Raw genomic sequence first — 9,217 nt, 5'->3', positions numbered from 1 at the left:
GACAGAGCTCTGGCTTATATACTGACCAAGAGACCTTGTCCGGCCAATCAGAGAGCGAGTTCGTCATCAGATGATTGGTCAAAGTAAGAAGAGTATACTACAAGATATCTTATATTTGGGTGGTTGATTAATATGAGGTTTTTACGTTTGTGTTCAAATGACTGAAATATTGATAAAATCTCACGAAACTGTTTTTAAACCGCTTTTATATGCTTATAAAGCAATAAATGAATATATCCTTTTTCGTGTAAGTAACACTACATTCAGGAAAACTATTTCTATTTTAATACGTTAGTTTAAGTTTCAGATAATGTAAACTATAAGGTCCCGCCTTCCCCAGTCTAAAGTCAGGGCTCTCTATAAATATTAGGGACCACTAAGCTCCGTTTTAGTTTTTGAACGAATTGTCCAGACTATATCGGAGAATTGATCTTCCCCTCAGGTGTTTAAAAACACTAGATAAGGCCTAAAAATGTTTAACTAAAATCACGTTACAAATAAAATTTGCTTTTATGAATGTGTTAGGCATGAACCACTCTACAAAAATACGATAGTACTTGCTACTATCGGCTACACAAGGCAGGAGTGCGCTACAATACGTGTCGCGTAACAGGCTTCGCTGAGTTTGCAAGCAAAATTTCAAATCTTTAGCTCATTTCATTCTCGAGATGTCCTGCGGATAGATATAAGGGCCGACAATCATAAATAACTGTTGCATCCTCACCGACATTTAAGAGAAACTATGTCATCCTACTGAATCATAGCTTTCAATAACACTCAGTCAAATTCCTCCGTAGAATACATTCATGTGTATTTAGAAATGAAGGTTCACGAAAAATTTAGACAGATAAAATCTTTTACGAGATATCTTGCCACATAATACACTCCAATTTTTGTCATTAAATTATTTAATAATAGTGTTCAAATAATAAAAGTTCATGTGAACTATGGAGGTTACTACTACGCAAAGATTGTTCTTGTCACCCAGTTTTAATATTGACTTTCCACTTTTTTCTATTTTACTCTATAAATAGAAGTCAGTTGAATTCACAAATTATTGGGTTCAGATTGTTTACAATTTTATGTTTATTTTATTAATATTTAATGCTTTTGCCATCACAGTAGCATAAGACCAATGTAAAAAATATTTACCAACCCTCAGCCAAAGCTCATGGAAGCTCGCCACCATCGAACCTAGTGTTACTAATATATAAATGAAGCTTCATTAAACATTTAATGTCTATTTGTCAATTCGTTTTCGAGATAGCATCAGAACAGACAGACAAAAACGAAATCTTTCCGGACCCATGAGCCAGAGGTTGAACGAATTGTTATCAAAACAAATCATCAGGTAAGAAGTTGTCTATAAGGATGTAAAGTAAATCTTATGTCCACCAAAGTACATGTGAAAGATATGAGATTGTAGGTTGGTCACCATGCTGAAAATATTATTAGAACATAGCATAGGCTATATATCAGTACGACACTAAACACCTAAATAGCATTTAAGACTAAGAAGACGTTTGAAGATTTTACTGCATCGTAATGTTGTCCACAGTTAGTGATAGTTTATGTCAGTAGACAACACCATATTCTGTGTTTATTGATAGTAACACGTGCAAAATGAGTTTGATTCGATTATTATGAATAAATTCGAATAGTAATATAAGCCCGACAGCTGGCCGAGGACTGGTGGAGTAGTCGGGTCCTCAGCAGTAAACATAATAATAATAATAATAATGATTTATTTTCTCAAAATACATTACAGAATTGTACAGAAACCATGTTTACATCCAATATTACCATAATATCTACTAATGTACAATAGAAATACAAATATAAAATATACGTTCTAATAGAGAAAATAACTAACCTCCAAGGCAAAGCCTGTGTGGAGGAAATTAACACACAATTTTTCCTAGAGTGATGGCTAAATCTTCTATTTAACATAAAATATATAGATCCAAACTTTAACTACTATATGTATAATACATTAACTAATATATAAATTTCACAAAGTTGTTACTAGTGGAAAATTAGGAGCCTATAAGTTTCATATAATACAATTTAATTATGCAATAAGCCAACAAAAAGCATAAACTGTTACAGAAAAAGAAAAAAATCTCAACAGAATTTAAAAATGATTACTTAAAAGATTTTCTTGAAACTTAAACATAAACACACAAGAGGAATACAAAACGTCCTTGAATTTCCACATACAATTTCGTTATGACATACACAAAAACCTGAACAAAAAATCCAAAATTGGCAACTTATTGAAATATGGCATTGCTGTACATATACCTAATCTATTAATTAATTCTATTGCAACTTAAATACATGGAAAAAACACATGGTAAAATACACACACATCATAACCGAACCAATTTACTATTTACTAGCAAAATAGAAAAATAAAAAGCTATGTTACCTTTCTAGCCATTTACAAGTAATAATTATCAATATTTTCTATGCTTAAAAGCCAAGACATTATCTGGTAATAACAAATTCCCTACATTTCTCTATTAACAGTTCATTAAAACTTAACGCTTAGTTCATACAATGCTGATTAAGTATTTAATTACGTACATATTGTGGAGATGATAAAAATAGAAGAAGAAACGTATTATTTATTGAGAATATTAATTGCTACAGCAAAAATTAGCTAGTTGTAATATTGTATATTGTAATATTTTTATATTACAATTTTAACTAATTTTAAAATAACAGAACAAATTATAGAGTATCTTTATATAACTGCATACTCTTAAATATATCTTAGTAATATCTTTCCTGGATTAAAAATTAACGTTTAATAAATTTTGAATTCATCGTGACCTGTAGAATTACTACGAAACATGAACTTTGTACTGATTAACAATAATTATTGTACCTCAGAATATTTTCAGAATTATAGCTCCAGTGATTTATAAACAAAGATACTCGAATAAATAGCAAGAATTCATTAAACGATCAATTAGAAAACCACAGAAAAATACTTGAAGTTATTGAAAAACGTTATAGTTAACAATATATACGCAGAATAGGAAATGTTAGTACATACTACTAAAATAAATATAGTTTTGAGGATTTTAAACATATTTTTGATCTAATGCACATAATTATGTTTCATGTGCACATTTAGAATACAATGAAAATAATATAAATATCACTTTTACAGAAAGATATGCACTAACGCAACTACTGTAAAATCATAATTATTATTGCTTCAATTCATTTGATAAGTAATTAATTAGTAAGCCTTCCAAGGCTTCTTAGATTATCTGGATGTAGCATTAACATTTACATATACTATGTTTGGCTATCTGAAAATTTACATTTATGTTTTATTTATAGATTTTTTTTTAGAACAAAGGACTGAAATATTATCAGAAATAAATAGGTATTTCTTATTGATATTAAATGTTTTCTATGTAACTTTATAACTTAAATATTTCCCATGTAAAAAACGTTATTGGAAATTTCAATTTATTAAATTTTCTAATCTATACTTTGCCATTATAAATTAAGCAATCAATGACGAATATTATGAAATATAATATTTTGAATTACAGTTTAACAGCATTTTTTTGCATCGAAATAAAACAAAATTTAAAAGTACACTATGAAGTAACTTGAATGTTCATTATTATCTACATGCTTTTGAGCCTTACTTTATTTATAAATATAAATTGTAAAATGTATAATTTTAAATAAATATTGATTTTATATAATATTATACTAGTAATGAATAAATATCAATTACTTCAAATTTGCGTTGAAAACACGCTATAGAAGAGCATATTCCATGCATGAATTGTGTGTTTTAATTTAGGAATATTGTAACGTTATTATTTGATGAACGCTGGTAAAAGGTTAAAAAATTAAATCCTATATCAATGAAATCGTAACACTTATTTTGTGCCACAAAAATGATTCTCCGGATTCCGTGTGTTTGTCTTTGTGGAAAGCTTGCAAATTACAATCATCTACAGTCCCGCTAGACACAGTTATATCAGCAGCAGTTCATGTTTAGACAGCCCTAACCCCATTCAAGCACAAACAGGTCGTTGAGTAGCCAGAGAATAGTATCAGATGTTACGATAACAGTTTCCAGTCTGCCCCGTAATTTCAGGACATACGCTATAAAACATGCGTCTGTGTAAACATGTTCTGAGCCACTAAAGGCTCCCATTCAATGGATAATTTCATACTTTGGTTGGTCAAACTAAAACCCGATATACTGTAGAAGGCCATTATTAAATATAGAAGTTTCATGACGTAATCACAAATCTGAAAGATTGTAATTAGTACAAGACCATTGTAAATTTCGATTTGCCTTTTAAAGGCGATTATATTTTATATTTCAAAAAGTGTTAGTAAAATATTCATCCTCACATTATACTTATAGGAAGTTGATGTTTAACTAAATAAATACATACAGTATACTGTATTTGTGTTACGATTTGTTCTTAACCTTAATGGGCTTATACATTTCCAAAATGTACTTATAAAGAGAGGACTGCTTTCCCCCATTGGCTAAATGTAAAAAACAAACTATTCATTAGTATGTTTTAATTGTTATTTTATTTGTTTAAAATCCTTAAGTATAACAAGTCCTATCTAAATTTATAAGAAACCTTTAGTTATTTATTGTTAGATATTGTAACTAACATATGATTTGTTTATCTGGTGTTAGTATTTTTTTAATTGTTATTTTATTTCTTAAAAGCCTTAAATATAAAAAGTCATATCTAAATGTGTAAGAAGCCTTAAGTGGTTTATTATTAGACATTGTAACTAACATCTGATTTTTGTTTATCTGATAAAAACAAATACTATTAAAAACAAACATTTACATTTAGTACTTGTAGATTGTAAAATAATTTAAGCTACTGAATTTTTTTTATGATTCCATGCTTAAGTGAAGTAAACACTGTGTATTGGAGGAAACAGTAATTGACCCACCCACTCACAACTCATTTTACTTGTTCAGAACTTATAAATGTTACAACAGGGCATATTAAGTTACTGTGTTGGCGTATTGATTCAAGACGAAAGTGGCTTCATTATTGTATTTTGGAAGTAATCAAAATTGACTCAGACAAGTTAGTAAATATATAACATTATACAAATACAGTATTTTCCAAATCAAACAGGCAATTCTTTGAAACCTTAAGAAGTGTTTAGGTCATAAATCTGAAATTTGATATTTATAAAATGTACTTGAAATGACACATACTTTCCATAAAAAAGCAACATTTTGTCTCTTTTGAATCATACTTCTTATTTTTTAAATTTTTATTTGGTGAGGCTCGCTAACAAATTAATTATCCCAGGTATGTGATAGATTTAGTTTGAATCAGTTTGTGAGTACGGCTCTTGTCGTGTTCACCCCTATTCCCATAATGTTATAGAATACTTTTTGAAACGTAATATGTTCGCTACTTTGCAGCTTTCCAAATTATCTCAAAACACTATGTAGGAACAAACATTATAGTATATGACTATATTTCGAAATAAATGTCCGGTTTGCTCAATGATGAATTGAAATAAGCTTTAAAAGGTCATTGTCGTGTAATCTTAAACGACCCTGTAAACAACATTGCCGTGGGAATAAGTAAAATACCTTCGTAAAATGTGAACTGATAAAATATGCCTGAAATTGGTCGTAGTTTCGATCTGTCCGTTATCTTGTTTGATACTTTTTATTATTACATCTTAAAAATATTATCTAAATTATACATATATAATACATATGTACTGTATTATGTATATGCATATTAAATTAAATTATATTTAGTATGTGTGTATTACATTATAAGTATTATCTCTGTACAAAGTTCAGATTGAATCAGTAACGAATTATAGTGATTATCTTGGTAACACATTAGCTCAATTTTACTGTATAATTGTACAAGTAATTCATTCCATAACATTTTGTATGAATTCGAGTAACACAGCACCTGCTATATAAAGATGTGACTCCTCTCATAGTTGTCATCGCAAAACACAGTGTGATATATTTCAGCGCCTTCATTCTTATGTGTCTACAATTGCGTACAAATAAGCTTTCTAGATGTATCAAGATATTGAAGGGTCGCATTAACATAGCAATAAGTAAAAATTCGAATGATTGCTCTCAATATAATAACACTTATAAAATTAAAAAACAAAAACAAAAATGTAAAACTTAAACCTTTTAATATGGGCTTTCACTAGACTAACTTAAACAACTTTTATTAATAGTAATGCGTAATAATATAAAATCTACAGTAGAATATATTATTGTACGGTGATATAATGGTATTAACTTATATATAGTTATAACTTGTACTGATTTGGTGAGTTGTATCTTTAAAAGTAACTTTTTATTTTTACAATGTTTATTCATTCCCGTTAATATAATAAAAACTTTACTGACTACGTTACTGTAATGAATTAGTATTATTTGTTGATTTAGGTTTGTCTACTAACTATTCATTAATGAATTTCAGTCATTAACTTATTTTACTTTATACATAACTTTATACATTAACTTATTTTACTTTATGAGAAATAACTTGGAATGCTTATTTCAAATGTTATGGTACGAACTGGTTCAGACTGGCCATATTTATGGTTTTCTAAACTGACGTTGAATATAGATTAGGACATACTGATGGTATCACTTGATAATAGAGTTGAAACGTTTGAATATACTATCAACAAGACAAAATAATTTTTTCAACATTCTTTTTATTTTCAGAAATATTTATTTATCAGTCTTAACTGAAACATACATACATTGGTATCCTTCGATGTCATTTATATACAGAGAGTATTACCATTGAGGTCATGTGGTATGGGTGAACCTATTTGTAAACGAAGAGCAATTTAATATGTGTTGAACGTATACCTTGAGCAGTGTAAAACTGTTAACAATTTTCTAATTACACTGTTTGTCTAAGATGTATCTCTTTAAAGGGTCTTAAATTTCATTCTCTTATTTATCTCTGCCTATGATCTCATATTTCCATAACTCAAAGGCATTCATCAAATTCCATTTAAACATAACATTACAGAAGGAGAGGTTAAACTGTAAGTAGAAATTAAAATATAGATATAAACTGAAAATTTTGATTTATTTGGTCAAAATAAGTCTACAAAAAGATCCAATTAGGTTGATGTGTAGTCTGGGAGAGCTAGCATCGTGTTGTCCGTGTCCAGAGCGTGTCCGTGTACAGAAGCCGGGTCATATCCGTGTTGTACTATCCGTCCATCTGCTGCAACATAATATTATTGGTGCTAAGAAGTGTATTTATTAACTGATGAATAATATTAAATAGACGAAAATAATCCGAAAATGTGTGAACAATTTCTAAGATTTCAGTGTTATAATGTTAAAGAATTACTCTAATTGATAACTGATAAGTTACAGTTTCTACGTGTACAAACATTTACGTTATTTCAAGTTTCAATAATTCCTTATTAATAATCGTGTAACAATTAGCACTTATAAAAATATATTTTTAGTTAAATAATCTGCTATTTATTACACTTGATGTGTCAAAATTTAAATAAGGTTAAAGATTGTAATAATGAGTAATATATTTGTAACGAAGTATAAATTATCATAACATTGTTATAACAAGGCTTAAAGCATTATTCCTTAACTAGTGAAATAAATCTGGAGTAAAAACTATAGTCAATAGTTAGTTTTTATGGAATATTATAATAATATCGGAAGTCAACTATCCTCAAGTCTATTTACAAAACCTTTTTCTCTTTTGATAGAAGATCTCATTAATTTAATGTTTTGGAGATAATTATTTAAAGAAACATAGATTCTTATCATATTGTATGAATCTAATTAGTGCATAAAACAGTTTTAACTTGTTTTGGTAATATAAGGCCATAAAATCTTAAGAGCATTAAAGAATGTTTCTAAATTAAATTCTTTAAAATAAATTCTCTAGGCTCCATACCTGAAGGAAGGTCTAGTAGTAACCGACGACGGCCATGTTGACGCTGGTCCTTTCCTTGCCCATGTTAAATAAGAGTCGGATGTTTCGTTGAGGAAATATCTGATACTGGAGCAGACAGAGCGGACATTTATATACAGACCACGTGACCTTGGCCGACCAATGAAATCGAGCTGATTACATCAGCCGACAGTTCAAAGTAAAGAGGTTTCGTTATTACAATTATAGTTTTATACGTAAGTAATTTTCTAATTTAAAACCAAAAATAACACTATTGGCAAAAGGTTGAAGGTTGTAATATTATCAACCTTTAAAATATAAATGGACAGGTTATGTATATTAATTATTACGGGATATATCCTAGAAGGGCAGTACAGTACATTTACAAAATAGTGACCAAAATATTTAGGCAGATTGTTAAAATCTATACTGTAGATAAATATTGATGCTTTCCACTAAAATTCAAATTTAAGGATTACATTAATTGTTAATGGGTTTCCATGTTTTATTACGTGTTTTAGTTATATTTTCTTTAACTACTACCCTATTTATAGATTTAAGTTTAAACGTTAGCACATCACGCAATTCTACGAATTGAGAGGACCATTTGAAAACTCTACTTGATATTATATTTTCCAAGCATACATTTGTACAAAATAAAATGTGTTAAAATTTCTCTCCTTACTCTTAATTAGCATATTTGAATAGTTTCAAAAATTATTTAAAAAATCTTATGATCCAGTATCTTGGTATCAGCAATTTCAACAATACATGTTTTCGAATAGTTTGAAAAATCTATTATGAAATAGTTTTGAATCCGAACGGATGATTTGGGGCACAAGTATATGTGCAAGCGTGTGGACAGCTATGTACGAACTTTAATTGGGCAACAGATCTTGTACAAAGGTACGTGGCTGCTACTTGACGGGAATCTATTCCTCGTTTTAGAACACACAAAACTCTAAAAATTAAAACTTATTATATGATGGAATGAAAATAAACTTAGTTTGTCAAATAAAATGAAAATATTATAAAAAATAAGTAATGTAATAGTTAAGTACAATTTGCTTGTTATGAGAATAATTTGTTAGACTATAAGACATTTTTGTCTATGGTGAAAATAGCCCGAACAATTCAGTTATAAAAATATTATATTTGTCTTAAAACAAATAGAAAGGATTTAACTGAAATTTCTAGATCTTTTTAATTTGATTATCTTGTTGTTATAATTAGGTTTTAGTTGACTCAATACT

General features: G+C 28.7%; 1 long non-coding RNA gene across 1 annotated transcript; it reads right to left on the bottom strand.

Moving 5' to 3' along the window:
- Window positions 1–7,105: 7,105 nt before the first annotated feature.
- LOC124373074 lies at window positions 7,106–8,146 on the bottom strand. The gene is made up of 2 exons (XR_006923400.1): window positions 7,968–8,146; window positions 7,106–7,265 (listed from the first exon to the last, which is right to left on the bottom strand). It is a non-coding gene; the product is annotated as an uncharacterized LOC124373074 (long non-coding RNA).
- Between the last annotated feature and the right edge of the window lie 1,071 nt (window positions 8,147–9,217).

The sequence above is a fragment of the Homalodisca vitripennis genome, chromosome 1 (assembly GCF_021130785.1).
Source record: "Homalodisca vitripennis isolate AUS2020 chromosome 1, UT_GWSS_2.1, whole genome shotgun sequence".
Lineage (NCBI taxonomy): Eukaryota > Metazoa > Arthropoda > Insecta > Hemiptera > Cicadellidae > Homalodisca > Homalodisca vitripennis.
Note: the sequence above shows the minus strand (reverse complement) of the source record. Positions and strands in the feature narration are given on the sequence as shown.